Source organism: Erythrolamprus reginae, chromosome Z, assembly GCF_031021105.1.
Source record: "Erythrolamprus reginae isolate rEryReg1 chromosome Z, rEryReg1.hap1, whole genome shotgun sequence".
NCBI classification, from domain to species: domain Eukaryota; kingdom Metazoa; phylum Chordata; class Lepidosauria; order Squamata; family Dipsadidae; genus Erythrolamprus; species Erythrolamprus reginae.
In genome coordinates, this window is record NC_091963.1 from 81,591,053 (window position 1) to 81,614,693 (window position 23,641).

The window sequence follows — 23,641 nt, forward strand, 5'->3', positions numbered from 1 at the left end:
TCAAGGAAGAAATCAAGAAAATTGACGATCGTGTTGGACAGCTTGATGAGAAGATAGCGATGATGCATGGAACCCTCACACAGAATGATGAAAAAATTCAAAAAATTGAGGAACAAAATGATAGAATGGAAACCAGGTTGCAATACGCAGAAAGTAGGACAGAATACATCAATAAAAATCTGGAAGAGGCCATTTTAAATCTTGAGCTTGAAAAATCAGCATTCTTCTTGAGGTTCCAGAATATTAGCGAATCAAGTGAAGAGAACCTGCCTCAGATTATGTCAGAAATTCTTGCACCCATCACAAATAAAACCCCACAGGAAATGTATCAACAAATGGATGAAATTTACAGATTATCTACAAGTTACGCAAAAAGAAATCGCCTACCCAGGGAAGTACATATTAGATTCACTAAGCGTACTATAAGAGATGAAATCTACAATATGTCAAAGGAAAATCCTCCATCATATAAAGGAAAAGAGATCATAGTCCTTCGTCAAATTCCTAGACGAGTGCGTGAAAAGCGGAAACCCTATCAAACCCTAGCTAATAAACTCAACAGAAACAAGATACCATTTAGATGGCTGACACCTGAGGGCATGCTTATCTCCTTAATTGACAAAAAATACAAAATAACTTCGACAGAAGATGCAAGAGACTTTTACGATCAAGTCATCAAAAAGGTAGATGAGGAATGTATTAGGGAGCAAGAATCAAAAGATAAATCTAGCCTGGATGAAATCAGCTCTGAAGACACTCTCGCAGATAAGGAAACTGGACTTAAATTAACGGAAGAATATGGCAGAGACGGCCCAACAACAAGATCTCAAGCGGAGGCGAGAAAGGAGAAAAGAAGAGAACCAGCAAACTAACTTACATCACAAAAAACCCTTACCGAATAATGAAATAAGACTATTCTCTATCAATATCAACGGCCTCAAGTCTCCTAGTAAAAGGAAAAAAACATTCTACAAAATTGAACAACAAAAAGCAGATATAATCTGTCTCCAAGAAACGCATGTAAAAAAACAAGATCAATTAATCTTAAACCATCCCAAGCTTGGAGAAATCTTCTCATCCCTTGCTGAAGTCAAGAAAAGAGGAGTAGTACTATACATTAAACCTAAACTTAACCCTAAACTAATTTACACAGACGACAACGGACAGATATTAATAGTACAAATTACATCAGGAACAAAAAAAAATACATATAATCGCAATCTATGCTCCCACAATAAATCAATCCACTTTTTATGCAAAGCTACATCAAAAAATCACGGAATTAAACTTAACAAATATAATAATAACAGGTGACTTCAATGCAATATTAGACAGGAAAAAGGATCATAAAAGCACTAAGCAAATGAAAAAGAGAAAACAACTACCGACAACTTTTGAACAACTTACAACTGAATTAGCACTAAAAGACATATGGCGTCACTTTAATCCAAACAATAGACAATATACTTTTTTCTCTTTTCCTCACAAGTCATGGTCCCGCATTGATATGGCCTGGGCTGATTTAGAATTTATCAATGAAGTAACAGACATACAAATACTTCCAAACTCCTGGGCAGATCATAACCCCATATTGTTAAAATGGAGAGATTCAACTAATAACCATTCAAGACGATGGACTATGAACCAAACAATATTTAAAGAAGAAAACTTTCAAAAAATGTTAAAACAACAATTGGGTGAGTTTCTCCAAATTAACAATGATGGTAACACTTCCACACAAAACCTATGGGACACAATGAAAGCCTATGTGTGAGGAACCTTTATTGCATACCAAAATAAAAAGAAAAAACAGAAACAAAACAGCCTATCCACACTAAAAATAAAACTTCAGAACCTTGAAAAAACCCTACAAATGAAACCAGACAACGCCGAAATTTTAGGAGAATTGAATATTACAAAACATTACATAAACCTGCAAACTCAAGAAGAACTCTCACATAAATTAAGGATTGCCAAACAAAAGCACTTTGAATTTGCAAACAAACCTGGGCGATGGTTAGCCTCAAAACTCGCTCACCAAAAAGCAGATAAAATTATAGAGGCATTATATGATCATACAGATGCTTTAAAAACAACACTCAGCGATAAAAAACAAATAATTAAATCTTTCTTTGAGGAATTATATAAAAAAGATGACGTAAATGAACAATTAATAAATAATCTATTCAAGAACTTAGAAAATACAGAAAAAATAAATAAGGAAGATCAGGATATGCTAAATGACAAAATAACATCAATGGAACTAACTAGTGCAATTACAAAACAAAAAAATAATAAAACCCCGGGCACAGACGGTATACCTGCCGAATTCTATAAACAATTTCAAGAAATTCTGGAGCCTATAATGTTACCCCTTGTTAATGAAATTCTCGAGGGTTCAAAACTTCCTTCGTCCTGGAACGAGGCCTACATAACTTTAATACCTAAAGATACACAAAATAGAGCTCACATTCAAAATTATCGTCCAATATCCCTGCTTAACTCAGATTATAAAATCTTTGCATCCATCATAGCCGAAAGATTTAAACGAATATTAACTGTTAGAATACATACAGACCAAAATGTCTTCCTTCCGGCAAGAAACATAACAACAAACACAAGGATTATTTTGGACTCTTTAGAATACTACGATAAAAACATAGATAAACCAGTAGCATTCCTATTCGTAGATCTACAGAAAGCTTTTGATAGTTTATACTGGCAATTCTTTACAACACAAATAGCGTCAATGCAATTTGGTAATAAATTTACAGAACTCATTAAAACTATATACTCAATACAAACAGCCAAAATACTGATAAACAATGATATGACAGAAACAATAAGTATAAAAAAAGGAGTGAGGCAGGGTTGTCCCTTAGCCCCCCTGATTTTTATCTTTGCACTAGAAGTTCTACTAAATAAAATAAGACACAATAAGAAATCCAAGGATTAAAAATTAAAAATGAACACTATAAACTTCAAGCTTTTGCTGATGACATGGTGTTCATTGTACAAGACCCCTTAAAATCTGCACCTATCCTAATTAATGAAATAAATAAATTTGGAGAGATTGCTGGATTAAAAATTAATAGAGAAAAAACAAAAATGATAACAAAAAATATGACAAAACAGCAGATATTGAAATTAGAAGAATCCACTAAAATAAAAACCGCCAAAAAAGTTAAATACTTAGGATTATGGATTACCGCAAATTGCAGCACTATCAAGAAAGACAATTATGATAAACTAATCAATGAAATGGACAAAGATTTTTGCAGATGGTCGAAACTCCCACTCTCTATAATGGGGAAAATTGCTGTAATTAAAAGCAATATACTTCCTAGATTTCTATACCTTTTCCAAACTGCACCTATTAAACTAAATAGGACCTTTTTCAAAAACTTACACAAAAAAATTCGCAAATTCATATGGACAAAAAAAAAGGCCAGGATAAAACTTAAGGACCTACAAGACCATAGGTCAAGGGGTGGATTTGGGTTACCAAACATGGAACTATACTACCATGCCTCAATTGTAAACCTACTGAAAGAATGGATAATACTTAAAAATTCTAGAATATTAACACTTGAAGGCTATGACCTTCAATCCGGGTGGCACAAGTTTCTGATGACAGACATAGATAAAATACCAACATATTTCAGATCACACTACATCCAAAAAACCTTAATTAACACCTGGCACTTCATTAAAAAAAACCACTACCTCTGCATCCCAAAATGGATTTCACCAACAGAAGCCATTATATACCCGAATACATTAACCCCTGATAAAATTATAACATACGACCAACTACTAAACGAAAATAATGAGCTAATCCCTAAGCAAAAACTCATGGAAAAAGGTATTAAAGTAGATTGGCTACACTACCTACAAATAAAATCAAAATATAATGAAGATAAGAACAAATCAGACTTCCAAAAAAATAACCCCCTTGATAAAATAATTTTTGGTCCACAAAAAAAGCAAATATCAAATATATACAATATCCTCCTTCAACACGATACTGTTGAAGAAATAGTTAAAGGATCTATGATAGCGTGGTCACAAAACTTTGGGTACACAATTTATTTAAACGAATGGGAAAAAATTTGGACTGCTAACTATAAATTAACGATGGCAACCTCATATAAGGAAAACCATTATAAAATGTTCTACAGATGGCACTTGCCACCTGCTAGACTTGCAAAAATGTATCCAAATCTATCACCATTATGTTGGAAATGCAGAGAAAAACCAGGTACATATTACCACATCTGGTGGACATGTGAAACCACCCAAAAATATTGGGAAAAAATTAAAACTATACTAGAACAAATTACTTCTCAGACTATCCATGCGAAACCCGAACTATTTCTACTAGGAATCACAAGACAAAATTTTAGTAAAGAAAACAGATATATTATCATCCATATTATTACAGCCGCACGGATTTTATATGCACAATTCTGGAAGCAAGAAAAAACCCCAACTACTCTATCACTCTTGATTAAAATAATGGAATGCGCAGAAATGTCCAAACTAACAATGGAACTGCAAAACAAGGATGAGACAGATTTCTACAAAGCTTGGGATAAATGGTACCTCTGGTTAAAAAAAAGGAATTATCTAAAAATTACTCATCAAGAAAAATATCCAACAAAAACAACTTGAAAAAATAGCAATTTACATCACAAATCATAACATCAAACTGAAACAACAAACTGTAAACATCGATCGACACGAACTCCAACTTTACAAAGAAAATAAACCCCTAAATGAATTATATATATTGGCATTAAAAACTACATTCAAAACATATCGATAAAGCCTTAGGGTAAAACACACCAACTACGAGCTCAAACTACAGGCCGCAAATCATGAAAGACCCAGCTCTAACGCTGGTTTTCGCTTCTCTATCCCCCCCTCCTTCTTTTCCCTATCCCCCTTCCTTCTATATCTACTTCCCTCCCTTCACAACCCCCTTCTCCCACTCCCCAATTACTACATAAGTAGAGTGTAAAAAATGTACAATATGCATATCTCTTTTGTCTTTCTGTATTTGGTTTTTATTGTATATATTTAATAAATTTATTTTCAAAAAATTAAAAAAAAATAACAGTTAAAAGACTTAAAAACATCCTAAAAACTTAAATACATTCAATTATCATTCACTCAATCAATAGATCATTCTAAATACATTTGTTGGTCGGGGGAGAGATCTAATGGCCCCAGGCCTGGTGGCAAAGGTGAGTTTTCAAACTTTTTTGGAAAGCAAGGAAGGTGGGGGCAGTGTGAATCTCTGGGGGGATCTGGTTCCAGAGGGCTGGGGGCCCCATAGAGAAGGCTCTTCCCCTAGGCCCTGCCAGCTGACATTGTCTGGTTGATGGGACCCTAAAAAGACCAACTCTGTGGGACCTCATTGGACGCTGGGATTCGTGCGGCAGAAGGTGGTCTTGGAGATAATCTGGTCCTATGCCATGTAGGGCTTTATAGGTAATAACTAACGCTAAGTCCAGAAACCAATTGGCAGCCAGATTAAGAGTCTCAAGCTATCTGGCAATAAAAATCCAGTCTTTTATTAGAAATACCATGTCAGCATTACCTGGGTGAAGCCAACTCTGACTTCACCCCTTGTCTCTGACCCTCTTTCCCCCTGCCCCCAAAGTGTGTCACCCAGTCATATTCCCCAATTAGTTAATTCTGTGGATTGTAGAAGTCACTACCTTCCAGGCATTGCTGCTGTCCATGGAGATGGTCTTGACTTGCTCAGCCACAATGTATGTTTTATAACTGAGGAGTAAATTCCTTGGTACAGCTGTGAGGCATGATTTGCCATAGCCATGTCTATGGCAACTCAGGAGTAGGTCAGGGAAGATTCATGCATCGACACAAGGATTATTGATACCGAGTCTTCGGATAGGGGCGGCATATAAATCTATTTATTTATTTATTATTATTATTATTATTATTATTATTATTATTATTATTATTATTATTATTATTATTATTATATGTTGTGGAATGAATTGATGTACTCCAAGGATTAATTAGGTAAAACCCTGTGTTAACCTTATCTGGTTAAATATTAAGCAGCATAGCGGTTTTGTTTCCAGCATTTAGTTACAATTTATCTGATAACCTATCTAAAGGCATTTATAAACTAAAAACAAAGTATATGAGAAAGTTTTTATGTCTGGAGGTTGGGGGTTGTTTTTTTAGAGTAATAAGACAAATTGAGAAGCAGCTCCCTCAAGCAGGTATCATCACAATATAATGCATTCAGATGCATTGCTAAAGCTCTATGAATTGTTTATCCTCTCTCTGCTAGTCTGGCTTTTACATAAGTAATTATTTATGTTCATTGTTCCATATTACTAATTTATATCATCCATCCTGCACATTCAGGAAATAGAAACAAAACAAACCACCAACAAAAAGAAAAATATTAAATTACTCTATTTCATTTTTACTCACTCTAAAAGAAAAATAATAAAGTAGACCAGCCACTTATCTACCTTGAAAAAATTAAAAGAAGAAAAACAGTTTAAAGGATATATGATAAAATGAACTAAGAATTTTGAATATAATATACAGGTGAATCAATAGGAAAATGTATGATTTAAAGAGTTGACATTTACATTGTATTGTATTACATTGATCTCAAAGGATTTTTACAAAATAATATATCAATAACAATAGTAATAGTACTTAGACATATATCACTTCATAGTGCTTTATAGTCCTTCCTAACCAATTTGCAGAGCCAGCACATTGCCCCCAACATTCTGGGTCCCCATTTTACTGACTTTGGAAGGATGGAAGGCTGAGTCAAGTTTGAGCCTGTCAAAATCAAACTCCTGGCAGTAAGCAATGAGTTAGCCTGCAATATTGCATTCTAACCACCATCCACCACAATGCCAGAGAAATATTAAAGTTTTTTTAATACACATATAGACATACAAACAATGTATTTTCTCTGAACAGTGCATGGCTTGAGTTAAAATTTTATACAGCTTATATTATCCCCATATACAATTTTTGTATTTTTTAGAACCTCTAAAAGAGGCTAAAAATTTGAGTGCATCTTATTCTCTGATTGTAGCTTTTTTGAAGCTTCCCCCCCCCCAGCCCTAACTAGGTGCTAACAATCTTCTCAGCTTCTTATTTCCTCAGAAGAAGATTTTTTCCCCTGCCCCAAGTCTTTGCAGGCTTGTTTTAATTCCTACTCCCACTGAAAAAGGCTTTTTCAGTCCTAATGCAGTACTAATAATTTCCTGGTATGTAGCATTTTTTTTATTCCTCAGAAACAGTTTTTCCTGCCCTAAATCTTTGCAGGCTGTTTTCATTCCTACTCCCTTTGAAGCAGATTTTTTCTGCCCTGTCTTTGCAGGCTTGTTTTATTACTACTCCCTCTGAAAAAGGCTTTCTCAGCCCCAACCAGGGGATAAAATAATGTGCTGAAGCTGAGATAAATACCTGGCAGGTAGATCCCCCCCTTATTTTCCTCCCTATTTTTTTTAATTTTATTTTATATCGACAAACGTACAAACAGCATTAAACATTTATACTAATCTATATACATAATAATTAACATTTTACAATTCTGTTTTTTTTACATTATATTTCCTTAATACTAATTCCTTTTCTTGTTTTTTTTTCTATCAGTTATACAGTTTCTCCCACACTCTGTAGTAGTTCTTATTTTGTTTATCCTGTAATTCATATGTTAATTTACTTAATTTAGCGCAGTCTAACATTTTCTTGATCACCATCTCTTCATTTGGTGTCTTTTCTTGTTTCCAATTTTGTGCAAATGCCAATCTTGCTGATGTTAGTATGTGTGTTATTAAATAGTAGTCTTCTTTGCTGTGTTGACCTCTGATTATTCCTAATAAATACATTTCTGGTTTTGTTTCTAATTTATATTCCAATATTTCTTCCAGCCAGCCCTGAGTTCTAGTCCAATCTTTTCTTGCTTCCGGACATAACCACCAGATGCGATAATATGTTCCTATGGCCGTTTTGCACTTCCAGCATTTATTACTTATACTCGGATGTATTTTAGCTAAGCGTGCTGGAGCAAAATGCCATCGGTAAAACATTTTGTATAGGTTTTCTTTGTATGGTATAGATAATGTCATCTTATAATTTACTTTCCATAATTTTTCCCAATCATCTAATTGAATTGAGTAACCAAAATTTGTCATCCATGCTATCATATTTTGTTTGACTATTTCTTCTATATTTTCATAATTTAATAAATAATTATACATTTTAGTAATATTTTTTTATCTGGACCTGTTAGAATTTTATCTATTTCATTGGGTTTTTTGCATATTCCATATTCTATTAAATCTTTTTTGTATCTGCTTTGTATTTGATAGTATGGTAACCAATCTATTTCTATACCTTCATTTTTGAGTTTTTCTCTTGTTTTTATGCTTCTCTTGGAATCTAAAAGATCTTCATATGTTATTATTTGATTTTGGGTTATTATGTTCGGATGTATTTGGGCTTCCAGTGTAGATAGCCATCTAGGCACTTCTCTATAATGTTTTTTCCTTACTTTCCGCCAGTGTTCCAGTAAGGTGTTCCAAATCTGATGATGTCTGAAATGTGAATGTTTTATGTGTTCTCTTTCCCACAAATGCACATGCCAACCTTCGTTGATATTATAACCTTCTATCGTTAGAATTCTAGTATTCTCTAAATTGATCCATTCTTTGATTCATAATAATTTGGCTGCCTGATAGTATAATTGTAAGTTCAGTAGGCCAAAACCTCCTCTCACTCTTAAGTCCTGCAATGCTTTAATGTTTATCCTTGGTTTTTTGTTGTGCCAAACGGATTTTGAAATTATTCTGTTTATATTTGAAAAAAAGTTCTTATCTAATTGTATTGGTGCTGTTTGAAAAAGATAAAGCCATCTTGGAAGTATATTAGATTTTATGGTGTTGATCCTTCCCATTAAAGATAAATTCAAATTGGACCATTTTTCTAAGTCTTCTTTAGTTTTATTTGATAGTTTTGTATAATTTAATTCTTTTAAAGATGAATATCTCAATGTGAACCAAATTCTTAAGTACTTAATTTTTTTCCTATTTGAAATCCAGTTTTATTAATATCATATTTTGATCTTGTTTTCAGTTTTTAGTTCCTAGATCTGAATGAATGAAATATTCTCATTGAATACTTTGTTCTGTACAAAGTTGAATGTGCACAACAGCATGTGAAATTGATTGTCAATCAGTGTTGCTTCCTAAGTGGACAGTTTGATTTCATAGAAGTTTGATTCACTTGAAGTTATATTGTATTGTTTAAGTATTCCCTTTATTTTTTTCAGCAGTCTACATTCATTCAAATATTGCATGCACACATACACACAGGGCCGCCGATAGGCCAGGAAGGAAGAGAGTGAGAGAGAGGAAGAAAGCAAGATAGAGAAAGAGAGAGAAAGAAAGAAAGAAAGAAAGAAAGAGAAAGAGAGAGAGAGAGAGAGAGAAAGAAAAAAGAGATGAGAGAGGAAGGAAGAGAGTGAGAGAGAGGAAGAAAGCAAGAGAGAGAGAGAGAGAGAAAGAAAGAGATGAGAGAGGAAGGAAGAGAGTGAGAGAGAGGAAGAAAGCAAGATAGAGAAAGAGAGAGAGAAAGAAAGAAAGAGAGATGAGAGAGGAAGGAAGAGAGTGTGAGAGAGGAAGAAAGCAGGATAGAGAAAGAGAGAGAGAAAGAAAGAAAGAGATGAGAGAGGAAGGGAGTGAGAGAGAGGAAGAAAGCAAGAGAGAGAAAGAGAGAGAGAGAGAGAAAGAAAGAGGGAGGAGAGAGGAAGGAAGAGAGTGAGAGAGAGGAAGAAAGAGAGAGAGAAGAGTGGAAGGAAGAGAGAGAGAGAAATGATATAAAAAGGGGAGGAAAAAAGAGAAATGAGAAAATGATTGAGGCAGAGAATGTCAGGAAAGAGAGAGAAACAGAGAGAGAAGTGACTCTTGATTTAAAGCATATGGTAAAAGCACTTAAATAATAACAGAGAAAAAATCCAGCCCTCATCTGTTTTTATTAATAGTTTTGCTGGTTGTTTTAGTTTTAATAGTAATTGATTTTTTTTAAAATTATTAATTTCTTTTAATAAAAAGGAAGGGATTTATTTATTTATTTATTTATTTATTTATTTATTTATTTATTTATTTATTTATTTATTTATTTATTTATTTATTTATTTATTTATTTATTTATTTATTTATTTATTTATTTATTTATTTATTTATTTATTTATTTATTTATTTATTTATTTATTTTCTATGCCGCCCAGTCCCAAGTTTTTCCTTATTTCCAGATTGCATTTCTTCTTGGTGAGGTTCCACCCATTGCTTCTTGTACTACCTTCAGGTGGCATGGAGAATAAATAGATGCCATCTGCTCTGTGGCAGCCCTTTAAGGATAGGGAAACTACTATTATATTCCCCCTCAGTTTTCTATTTGTTGAGCTAAACATACTCGTTCTCTTAGCCGTTGGTCATAGGATTTAGCCTCTTGGCCAGGGGTGTCAAACTCAATTTCATTGAGGGTCACATCAGGACTGTGTTTGACCTCAGAGGGTTGGGGGAGGGCTTGACCTCAGTGTGGCCATGGTGGCATGGCACGGGATTTGGGGGGCAGTAGTTTTAAAATGGTGGGGGGGGGGCATACACTTAGGCTGTATGGGGCCCCAAAATTCCTGATGGCAGCCCTGCACACACACACAATATAGATAGATACATACATACATACATACATACATACATACATACATACATACATACATGTACATGTATAGAGGCAAAGAGGAGCTGTTCCTTCAATATACCAGGGTGATCCAACAGAAACACCCCCACCCCACATATATATAGATCTTGTGGCCTAGAGCCAAAACCCCTAGGATCAAATCCCAGTAAGGGTATGGCTAGCTGATGAGGCCAGAACAAGGCCGAAATAGCGCTATCTTAGTCTCCCTTAATTTTAAAAAAATCAGCAAAAACATGTGATGCATATATATATATATATATATATATATATGCATACAGCTCATCCGTTTGGAACCCATATCGCATCTCAGACATCAACACCCTTGAAAATGTCCAAAGATACTTCACCAGAAGAGCCCTTCACTCCTCCACTCGAAACAGAATACCCTACGAAACTAGACTTTCAATCCTGGGCCTAGAAAGCCTAGAACTAAGACGCCTTAAACAAGATCTAAGTATTGCCCACAAGATCATATGCTGCAATGTCCTGCCTGTTGGCGACTACTTCAGCTTCAACCACAACAACACAAGAGCACACAACAGATTTAAACTTAATATTAACCGCTCCAAACTTGACCGTAAAAAATATGACTTCAGTAACCGAGTTGTCAAAGCGTGGAACTCATTACCAGACTCCATAGTGTCATCTCCAAACCCCCAACAATTTACCCTTAGATTATCTATTGTTGACCTATCCAGATTCCTAAGAGGTCAGTAAGGGGCGAGTACAAGTGCACTAGAGTGCCTTCCGTTCCCTGTCCTATTGCTCTCCTATATCTCATATATATATATATATATATATATATATATATATATATATATATATATATATATATATCAAGAATAGTCCTAAAAATGCGAGTTCCAGGTATATGTGTGAATGATGAGGCAGCAGCCATCTCGATCACCGGAACATAAAAACTTTAATAAAACAACTTAGCTTTCGTTAGCGTGCTGCTAACTTCGTCAGAGTTTTTAAAATGCCGTGGGAGACAAACACATTTATAAAGCATTACTCAGTCTGCTCATAGCCCGCGTCCTTGGGGAGGGAAATAGGCAACAGACATGAGTAAAAGCGGTAGTTCCCCCTTTAACCAGCATGATTAAGCCTACAATTAGGCTTGCTGCAGAGGGGAGGGAAGGGTGTGGCCCAGTGACGCGGGCTATGAGCAGACTGAGTAATGCTTTATAAATGTGTTTGTCTCCCACGGCATTTTAAAAACTCTGACGAAGTTAGCAGCACGCTAACGAAAGCTAAGTTGTTTTATTAAAGTTTTTATGTTCCGGTGATCGAGATGGCTGCTGCCTCATCATTCACATATATATATATCTATATATCTATATATCTATACATATATATATATCTATATATATATATATATATATATATATATATATATATATATATATATATATATATATATATGTAGATTGTTCTGAGTTCGGGTTTTGCCCTGTGTAATATTTTGCATGTTTATGCGACGTTTCGGCGACGTTTATGCGACGTTTCGGCGACGTTTCCATTTTACAACAACACAAAGATTGGAACTTTAGCCTGATGATGGTGAATGTGATTTCGCCGAAACGTCGCATAAACATGCAAAATATTACACAGGGCAAAACCCAAACTCAGAACAATCTACATACATATACCCGTGAAAATTTACGAAAACAAATATATATATATATATATATATATATACACATACAGTGATCCCTCGATTATCGCGAGGGTTCCGTTCCAAGACCCCTCACGATAATCGATTTTTCGCGATGTAGGGTTGCGGAAGTAAAAACACCATCTGCGCATGTGCGCCCTTTTTTTCATGGCCGCGCATGCGCAGATGGTGGAGTTTGCGTGGGCGGCGGGGAAGACCCAGGGAAGGTTCCTTCGGCCGCCCAGCAGCTGATCTGCTCGGCAGCGCAGCGAGGAGCCGAATCGGGGTTTCCCCTTTGCGTGGGCGGCGGGGAAACCCCGATCTTCGTCTGCTCACTGCTGCTGCGGCCGCCCAGCAGCTGATCTGCTCGGCAGCGCAGCAGCAATGAGCAGACGAAGATCGGGGTTTCCCCGCCGCCCACGCAAAGGGGAAACCCCGATTCGGCTCCTCGCTGCGCTGCCGAGCAGATCAGCTGCTGGGCGGCCGAAGGAACCTTCCCTGGGTCTTCCTTGCTGATGCCCCCGCTCGCTCGCCCGCCCGCCCGCCCGCCCGCCCGACGCCCGACGCCCGCCAGCAAGAGGGGGAGAGATAGAGAAAGAGAGAGAAGGAATGAAAGAGATGAGAGAGGGAGGAAGAGAGTGTGAGAGAGGAAGAAGCAAGATAGAGAAAGAGAGAGAGAAAGAAAGATGAGAAAGGAAGGAAGAGAGTGACGTCATCGGGTGGGAAAAATCACGATATAGTGTTTCGCGAAGAACGAGATCGCGAAAATCGAGGGATCACTGTATATACACACATACACATACATATTTTGCTGATAAGTGAAATAGAAGTAAAACAATAACTACACACAAACACACACACAGAGAGAGAGAGTAGCGATGGCTGGAGTGGGTGGGGTTATGTCAGGGGAGGGGTGAATGGGAATAGTATGAATAGTATGAATGAGATATTTGGGCCACCTGACGCCGGAGAGGCGGGAGGGGAGGGGGCACCGATCTCTGGGGTGGCGGAGGGTCGGAATATCCCTGTGTTGCTGGGGAGAGGCAGATATGGTGGGGGCCACAGAGCTAGCCGTTCCAGGGGAACGAGAGACCGTTGCTTAATAACGGTCCCTTGTTCTGGCTCTGTGAGCCCAACTTTGGGTACTGGTGATGAGTGTAACTCTGGCCCTGGACTCAGGTTGCTGCTGCTCAACGCCAGGTCGGTGGTAAATAAAGCTCTCCTCATCCGGGACCTGATCCTGGATGAGGAGGCCGACCTGGCTTGTATTACTGAAACCTGGCTGGGCCCAGAGGGAGGTGTTCCTCTCTCTTAAATTTGCCCAGCCGGGTTTCAGATATGGCATCAACCTCGACCCCAGGGAAGGGGGGGAGGAGTGGCTATTGTAGCCAGGGAGAGCCTTTGCCTGCGTAGGCTCATTGCTCCGGAAATTGCGGGTTGCGAGTCTCTCTTGCTGAAGTTGGACTTAGGGGTTCAGGTGGGCTTATTTCTCACGTACCTGCCTCCCAGCTGCGTGTCAAAAGCCCTGCCTGTGCTACTCGAGGAGGTAGCCGGGTTGGCGGTGGAGTTCCCCGGACTTATTGTCCTGGGGGACTTCAATCTGCCGTCGCTCGGCGAAACTTCTGGGTTGGCACAGGAGTTCATGGCCACCATGACAGCCATGGACCTGACTCAAGTAGTACAGGGTCCGACTCACGAGGGAGGGCACGCACCTGACATGGTATTCCTTTCCGAGCAATTGAGTAATGGTCTGAGATTAAGGGGCTTAGAACCATTGCCTTTGTCTTGGTCAGACCATTTCCTACTACGGCTCGACTTCCTGGCTCCAATCCTTCCCCGCAGGGAGGCAGAACCAATGAAGATGTTCCGCCCCAGACGCCTGATGGACCCAGAGGGCTTTCAGACGGCGCTTGGGGTTATACGAGAGGCACTTGTCCACAGTTCGGCGGAGTCTCTTGCGGAGGCCTGGAATACGGCTGCTGCGGAGGCTCTTGACCGGATTGCGCCTTTGCGACCACTCCGTGGCGCTAGACCCCGTAGAGCCCCATGGTTCAACGAGGAGCTCTGGGAGTTGAAACGCCAAAAGAGACGTCTAGAGAAGTGATGGAGGAAGAGTAGGTCTGAATCTGATCGAACACTTGTAAGAGCTTTTATTAAGACTTACAAAGTGGTGCTCAAGGCGGCAAGATGCGCGTACCATGTCGCCTTGATTGCATCAGCGGAATCCCGCCCGGCCGCTCTGTTTAGGGTGACCCGCTCCCTTCTTAACCAGGGAGGAGTTGGGGAGCCCTTGCAGAGTAGTGCCGAGGAGTTTAACACGTTTTTCGCTGATAAAGTTGCTCAGATCCGGGCCGACCTCGACTCCAATTGTAAAACAGTGTCGACTGACAACGAGTCAGTCGAGGTGACTGGGGCACGTACTTGTCCACCTGTCTGGGAAGAGTTTGATCTGGTGACATCTGATGAAGTGGACAAGGCCATTGGAGCTGTTAGTTCCGCCACCTGCTTACTGGATCCGTGTCCCTCCTGGTTGGTCTCGGCCGGCAGGGAGGTGACACGGAGCTGGGCCCAGGAGATTACCAACGCTTCCTTGGGGAGGGGAGTTTTTCCATCACTCTATAAAGAAGCGCTTGTGCGCCCCCTCCTCAAGAAGCCCTCCCTGGACCCAGCCGTACTTAACAACTATCGTCCAGTCTCCAACCTTCCCTTTATGGGGAAGGTTGTCGAGAAGGTGGTGGCACTCCAGCTCCAGCGGTCCTTGGAAGAAGCTGATTATCTAGGTCCCCAGCAGTCGGGTTTCAGGCCCGGTTACAGCACGGAAACCGCTTTGGTCGCGTTGATGGATGATCTCTGGCGGGCCCGGGACAGGGGTTTATCCTCTGTCCTGGTGCTCCTCGATCTCTCAGCGGCTTTCGATACCATCGACCATGGTATCCTTCTGCACCGGTTGGAGGGACTGGGGGTGGGAGGCACTGTGCTCCAGTGGTTCTCCTCCTACCTCTCTGGCCGGTCGCAGTCGGTGTTAGTGGGGGGTCAGAGGTCGGCTCCGAGGTCTCTCCCTTGTGGGGTGCCTCAGGGGTCGGTCCTCTCCCCCTTGCTATTTAACATCTACATGAAACCGCTGGGTGAGATCATCCAAGGACATGGGGTGAGGTATCATCAATATGCCGATGATACCCAGCTTTACATCTCCACCCCATGCCCAGTCAATGAAGCGGTGGAAATGATGTGCCGGTGCCTGGAGGCTGATGGGGCCTGGATGGGTGTCAACAGACTCAAACTCAACCCGGATAAGACGGAGTGGCTGTGGGTTCTGCCTCCCAAGGACAATCCCATCTGTCCGTCCATCACCCTGGGGGGGGAATTATTGACCCCCTCAGAGAGGGTCCGCAACTTGGGCGTCCTCCTCGATCCACAGCTCACATTAGAAAACCATCTCTCAGCTGTGGCGAGGGGGGCGTTGGCCCAGGTTCACCTGGTGCACCAGTTGCGGCCCTATCTGGACCGGGACTCATTGCTCACAGTCACTCATGCCCTCATCACCTCGAGGTTCGACTACTGTAATGCTCTCTACATGGGCTACCTTTGAAAAGTGTTCGGAAACTTCAGATCGTGCAGAATGCAGCTGCGAGAGCAGTCATGGGCTTACCCAGGTATGCTCATGTTTCACCATCACTCCGCAGTCTGCATTGGCTGCCGATCAATTTCCGGTCACAATTCAAAGTGTTGGTTATGACCTTTAAAGCCCTTCATGGCACTGGACCAGAATATCTCCGAGACCGCCTACTGCCGCACGAATCCCAGCGACCAATTAGGTCCCACAGAGTGGGCCTTCTCCGGGTCCCGTCAACTAAACAATGTCGGTTGGCGGGCCCCAGGGGAAGAGCCTTCTCTGTGATGGCACCGACTCTCTGGAACCAACTCCCCCCAGAGATTAGAACTCTCCCTGCCTTCCGTAAACTCCTTAAAACCCACCTCTGCCGTCAGGCATGGGGGAACTGAAACACCTCCCCCGGGCATGTTTAATTTATGCATGGTATGTTTGTGTGTGCGTCTGTTAGTTTATGGGGTTCTTTTAAATCTTGTATAAATTTTAAAGTTTTCTGATTATTTATGATTTGTTCTATTCTGTTGTGAGCCGCCCCGAGTCTTCGGAGAGGGGCGGCATACAAATCTAAATAATAAATAAATAAATAATAAATAAATAAACTTGCACAATTGCTACAGTTAATGCAGTAAATTATTGAGGAAATCTCTTTTGGGCGCATTACTCTCTTCCTCGGCGATATCCCATGTATGTATAGAAGCACCCATACAGCAGGCTGACAGGTCTTGATGTCCCACTTCTGCCCTCAGCAGGCTGACAGGCTGATAAGACATTATTGGATAAAATCCCTCAAGTAGCTATTATGTGTCCAGTCCAAGTGCACTAGAGTGCCTTCCGTTCCCTGTCCTGTTGCTCTCCTATATCTCCTATATATATATATACACACACATACACATACATATTTTGCTGATAAGTGAAATAGAAGAAAACAATAACTACACACACATACACACACAGAGTAACTTGCACAATTGCTACAGTTTATGCAGGTCTTGCTGTCCCACTTCTGCCCTCAGCAGGCTGACAGGCTGATAAGACATTATTGGATAAAATCCTTCAAGTAGCTATTATGTGTCCAGACTCAGTAAAGGTGTGCACACTCTTTTTCTTTGGCCGCCCATGTGCTGCAATGGGTATTATTGAGACTTCCTCAATAATTTACCACAATTAACTGTAGCAATTGTGGAAGTCACTATTATTATTATTATTATTATTATTATTATTATTATTATTATTATTTAAATTTGTATGCTGCCCCTCTCCGTAGACAAAATGGCTAAAAATTAGGGTGCACAAACACAAACTAGTGGTCCAATGCCAGGAACAGCACTCCCTTATTTGGACACATGGAGGAGCAAGGTCATGAGTTTAACTTCCAAGGGACCAAGGTCGTGGCTTGTGATGAAACAAGTGAAATGATAGAAGGAGTTGAAGTAGAAGGGTCATTGGGTGAGAGCGACCAAGTATAATGCAAACACAAAAGGCTGGTCCTAACATCACTAGGATTCTGGACTTCAAAACAGCAGACTTCAACAAACTTAGCAATAATCTGGGAAAGATCCCCTGGATGGAAGTCCTAAAAAGTAAATCCACACAGGAAGCTTGGGAGGCCCTGAAAAACACAATAATAAAAGCCCAAAGCAACACAATCTCTATGAAAAAGAAAAATAGGAAATCTAACAAGAAACCAGCATGGCTAAACATAGACCTCACAGACACTCTAAAAGAAAAAAAAAAGTCAAATACAAAAAATGGAAAGAGGGACACATAACCAACAAACAGCAAGAATCTGCAAACAAAAAAATAAGGACAGCAAATGCCCAATATGAACAAAACCTTGCAACAAAAGTCAATGACAACAAAACTTCTTCCAACACATACAAAAATCAAAGAAACAGTACACTAAAAAGAGAAGATGACAAAATAAATATTTTATTTATTTATTTATTTCTTTTGTCCAATACACAATGGGGGTTTTAGTAGGTATACATACATACATACATACATACATACATACATACATACATACATACATGTGTTCTGTCTGGGTGCCCCCAGACTTCAACACCAACTGGAAAAAGCAGCCAGACACGCTGGTAAAAGCAAAAGCACTTTATAGTTTGAAAAATAAACACAGAGAAAAACCTGTTCTTCCCAACAGGCAGGCTATGAGGCTTCACAGTAAAGTCCTGACAGCCAGACAATACAGCAGACTTCTTGCTGGCACACACACCACTGTAGAGAATAAGCCCCCATGCCTTTTCCCCCAAGGTTTCAGCCTTCAAGGCCACAAGCCAGAATCAGAGACGCCAAAGATCACAGCCAGGTCCCAGGACTCCCAAAGATAATACTCCACAATACAGGAAGGGTGGGTCTGCCTTTTCAGCCTTTCTGGGGAGAACCACACCCAAACCCAGCTGTTACCTATTTAGGACTGGAAGTACCTGGCTAATTGTCCCCTTCGTTGTGCTGCTCTTCTCTGCCTGTGATCGATGATGGCTTGAGCATTTTCATCTAAGGACTCCAGGCTGCTTGCTGGGGAGAGCTCCATCCTGGGGGATTCTGACTGTTCTCCCTCTCCCTCGGCCTGATATTCCTCCTCCCCTTCTGCCTGGGCCTCCTCCTCCTCCTCCTGTTCCTCATCCTCCCCCTCTGAGCAGGGAGCCGGCAGAGGTTCAGCCGTTCCCTGAGGAGCCTCAGACGGAATCACAACAGTATGTATGTATGTATATATGTATATATTCGGAAGAAACTCGAATATACCAAGACCGTCATACCTGTACCCGTGAAAATCTACGAAAACACACACACACACACACACACACATATATATATATTATATATATATATATCACATGTTTTTTTGCTGAACTTGAAAATTACGGGAGACTAGGATAGATCTATTTCGGCCTTATTTTGGCCTCATCAGCTAGCCATACCCACTGGGACTTAAACCTGCAACCTTTGCCTTGTAAGGCAGAGAATTATCCTCTAGGCTACAGTATCCAATCCCTTGAGCTCTGCACCAGGGAAGGGTTACATATTTTTGTGTCGAATCACCCTGGTGTATTGAAGGAACATCACAGCTCCTGATTTGCCACTCGGCCCAACCCAGGGCCATTTCCAAGGCAGTTAATTTTATTGATAGCCGACAATTCTATCTGTATGTGTCACATGTTTTTTTGCTGAATTTGAAAATCAAGGGAAACTAGGATAGATCTATTTCGGCCTTATTTTGGCCTCATCAGCTAGCCATACCTACTGGGACTTGAACCTGCAACCTTTGCCTTGTAAGGCAGAGAATTATCCTCTAGGCTACAGTATTTATTATTTATTTATTTATTATTTGGATTTGTATGCCGCCCCTCTCCGAAGACTCGGGGCGGCTCACAACAAGTGAAAAACAATCCAATACATAATCCAATTAATTAAAATATTAAAAGTTTTTTAAAAAACCTATACTAACATACACACACACAAGCATACCATGTATAAATTCAGCGGGCCCAGGGGGAGATGTTTAGTTTCCCCATGCCTGACAGCAAAGGTGGGTTTTGAGAAGTTTACGGAAGGCAGGAAGAGTAGGTGCAGTTCTGATCTCCGGGGGTAGTTGGTTCCAGAGAGTCGGTGCCGCCACAGAGAAGGCTCTCCCCCTGGGGCCCGCCAACCGACACTCTGTGGGACCTAATCGGTCGCTGGGATTCGTGCGGCAGAAGGCGGTCTCGGAGATATTCAATCCCTTCAGATCTGCACCAGGGAAGGGTTACATATTTTTGTGTCAATATATATATATTTGTTTTCGTAGGTTTTCACGGGTATATGTATGTAGATTGTTCTGAGTTCGGGTTTTGCCCCGTGTAATATTTTGAGTGTCTATGCGACGTTTCGGTGAAATCACATTCACCATCATCAGGCTGAAGTTTTAAGCTTCGTGCTGTTGTAAATATGGAATGTTTGCAACTGCCATTTCTTCTTTATATATAGTGTTAGGGGTGGAGATTTGGTTTGAATGTAGCAAATAGATTGGGTGACTATGTTTTAGTGATTTGATTGGTTGGTGGAATCACAATTACTTGAAGGATTGACATGGTGATTATTATGAAATGTTTTTTTGTTTAAGGCTGGTTTCCAAATCTCTGGTAGGCGGGACGTATCATCTCTTTTATTCATGCAGAGGGGGTGTTTCTCAATCTCTATAGATTCCATAGTAATTCTTCTATATAAATTTTCTGTTTTGGAAAGTAATTTAGTTTTTTCAAAGTCAATTTCGTGCCCTGTTTTTTTAATGTGCTGGACAAGGGAGGAAGTCTTTTCTTCTTTTTTAACTGCATTCTTATGTTCTGCAATGCGTGCGCTCGCTCTCCGATTGGTTTGTCCAATGTATGGGGCTGCACATGTTTTGCAAGGGGTTTCATAGATTCCTTGGTGTTTTAGTTGGATTTTATCTTTTGGGTTCCTTAGGATGTTTGATATTTTTTGGTTCGTGACAAATGAAGTTTTGATATTATGTTTGTGCAGAATTTTACTAATTTTGTCTGTGGTGCCCTTGATGTAAGGGAGGAGGGTGGTACCATTATCCTGTTCTTGGTCTTGATGTTTTGGGGATGTCTCTTTTTTGATTAGGTTTGTGATTGTTTTGCTTTCGAATCCATTAGAAATTAATACATCTTTGAGTTTGTTCAATTCAGTTTTTAAGTGCTCATGGTCAGCTAGGCGTTTGGTTCTGGTGATGAGAGTTTTGGCTACTGAGGTGATCTGTGCTGGGTGGTGGTGGGAGTGTGCATTTAAATAACGGTTGGTATGGGTTTTCTTTTGGTAGATGGTGTGTCCTAGGGTGCCATTGGGTTTTTTATAGATTAGGGCATCCAGAAAGGGAAGTTGATCATTGGCTTCTGTTTCCATAGTAAATTGTATTTTGGGGTGTAGGCTGTTGAGATGTGTGAGGAAATTGTCTAGTTTTTCTTTTCCATGTGGCCAAATTACAAAAGTGTCATCTACATATCTCAGCCAAAGTTTAGGTTTGTGTTTAGATTGCTCCAATGCATTGTTTTCAAAATATTCCATATAGAGGTTGGTGATGACAGGTGAGAGGGGCGATTCCATGGGGGCTCCCTCTATCTGTTTATATCTTTGTTCATTATAGATGAAGTATGTATTTGTCAGATAGTGGTTGGTTAGATCTAAGATATATTTGGGGGGCTTGTGTTTGTTTTGGATAGCTGTTAAGGCTTCTTTAATAGGTATTTGGGTGAAAAGGGATACGACATCAAAACTCACAAGTAGGTCACCAGGTTGTAGGTTTTGTTTTTTAATTATTTGTATAAAGTGGAATGAATTTTGTACATATGAGGTGATAGTTTCTGTATAGGGCTGAAGATATTTGGCTAAAAATTTGACAAGATTTTGCAGAGGGGAGCCTATGGAGCTGACTATTGGCCTGAGAGGTATTCCTTCTTTGTGTATTTTTGGAAGGCCATAGAGTTTTGGACATATGGAAGATTTTTCTCTGGGGATGATTCTTTGTTGGATTTCTTCACTGATGGGAGAGGCTTTTATTTTGGATTTGGTGGCTTTTCTAGGTAGGTGGTAGGATCTGTGTTTAGAAGTTTGTAGGCAGGGTTTTGTAGTAGGATGGAAAGTTTTTCTTTGTAGTCTGATGTGTTCATCACTACTGTGGAGTTTCCTTTGTCTGCTGGGAGGATGATTATATCATTGTCTTTCTTCAAATTGATAAGTGCATCTCGTTCCTCCTTTTGTATGTTGCTTCTAGGTGGTTTGCTGGAGCAGAGAATATTGGTGACTTCAAGTCTGATTTTGTTGGCTTCATCTGGGTTGATTTTATTTAGGGTAGTTTCAACTCCACATATGATGTTTTCAGTTGGAATGCGTTTGGGGCCTATTACAAAATTGAATCCTTTAGAAAGAACATTGGTTTCTGCAGTGGTGAGGGTCCTGTCTGATATGTTATGTACTGTTTTTGTCATAGGTTGTTGTGGAGGGCTGGGTTTCTGCTGTTTTTCTAGTTTGTGGAGTTTCTTGTTATGTGTGTCTGTCTTGTATTGGGTTTCTGTTTCAGCTCTCCAGATTGATATTTTTTTGAATTTGTCCCAGAGTATAAGGTGCATTTTGTTGTTGAGTTTAAGGTGAAGAGAGAGTAGACTTTTGTTGATTTCATCAAGTATGAATCTTTTCTTGTGGAGTTCATTTCTAATTAGGGCTAATTCAGTTCTTTTTAGGATCCTCTCAATGGCTGGGGTTTTTGGGTGGAATTTTAGTTGCAAGTATTTGGGAATTATTCTTTTGTCCCTGCAGTTACGTAGGAATGTGAGATCACATAAGATGGAGGCTTTTCTGACTTCAAGTTTTTCATAGGTCCTACTCAGTAGGAAAGTATCCTCCCCGTAGAGGTAAGATATTTGTTTTCGTAGATTTTCACGGGTATATGTATATAGATTGTTCTGAGTTCGGGTTTTGCCCCGTGTAATATTTTGAGGGTCTATGCGACGTTTCAGTGAAATCACATTCGCCATCATCAGGCTGAAGTTATAAGCTTCGTGCTGCTGTAAATATGGAATGTTTGCAACTGCCATTTGTTCCTTATATATAGTGTTGGGGGTGGAGGGGATTGCCCCTCTCACCTGTCATCGCCAACCTCTATATGGAATATTTTGAAAACAATGCATTGGAGCAATCTAAACACAAACCTAAACTTTGGCTGAGATATGTAGTTGACACTTTTGTAATTTGGCCACATGGAAAAGAAAAACTAGACAATTTCCTCACACATCTCAACAGCCTACACCCCAAAATACAATTTACTATGGAAACAGAAGCCAATGATCAATTTCCCTTTCTGGATGCCCTAATCTATAAAAAACCCAATGGCACCCTAGGACACACCATCTACCAAAAGAAAACCCATACCAACCGTTATTTAAATGCACACTCCCACCACCACCCCGCACAGATCACCTCAGTAGCCAAAACTCTCATCACCAGAACCAAACGCCTAGCTGACCATGAGCACTTAAAAACTGAATTGAACAAACTCAAAGATGTATTAATTTCTAATGGATTCGAAAGCAAAACAATCACAAACCTAATCAAAAAAGAGACATCCCCAAAACATCAAGACCAAGAACAGGATAATGGTACCACCCTCCTCCCTTACATCAAGGGCACCACAGACAAAATTAGTAAAATTCTGCACAAACATAATATCAAAACTTCATTTGTCATGAACCAAAAAATATCAAACATCCTAAGGAACCCAAAAGATAAAATCCAACTAAAACACCAAGGAATCTATGAAACCCCTTGCAAAACATGTGCAGCCCCATACATTGGACAAACCAATCGGAGAGCGAGCGCACGCATTGCAGAACATAAGAATGCAGTTAAAAAAGAAGAAAAGACTTCCTCCCTTGTCCAGCACATTAAAAAAACAGGGCACGAAATTGACTTTGAAAAAACTAAATTACTTTCCAAAACAGAAAATTTATACAGAAGAATTATTATGGAAGCCATAGAGATAGAAAAACACCCCCTCTGCATGAACAAAAGGGATGACACGTCCCGCCTACCAGAGATTTGGAAACCAG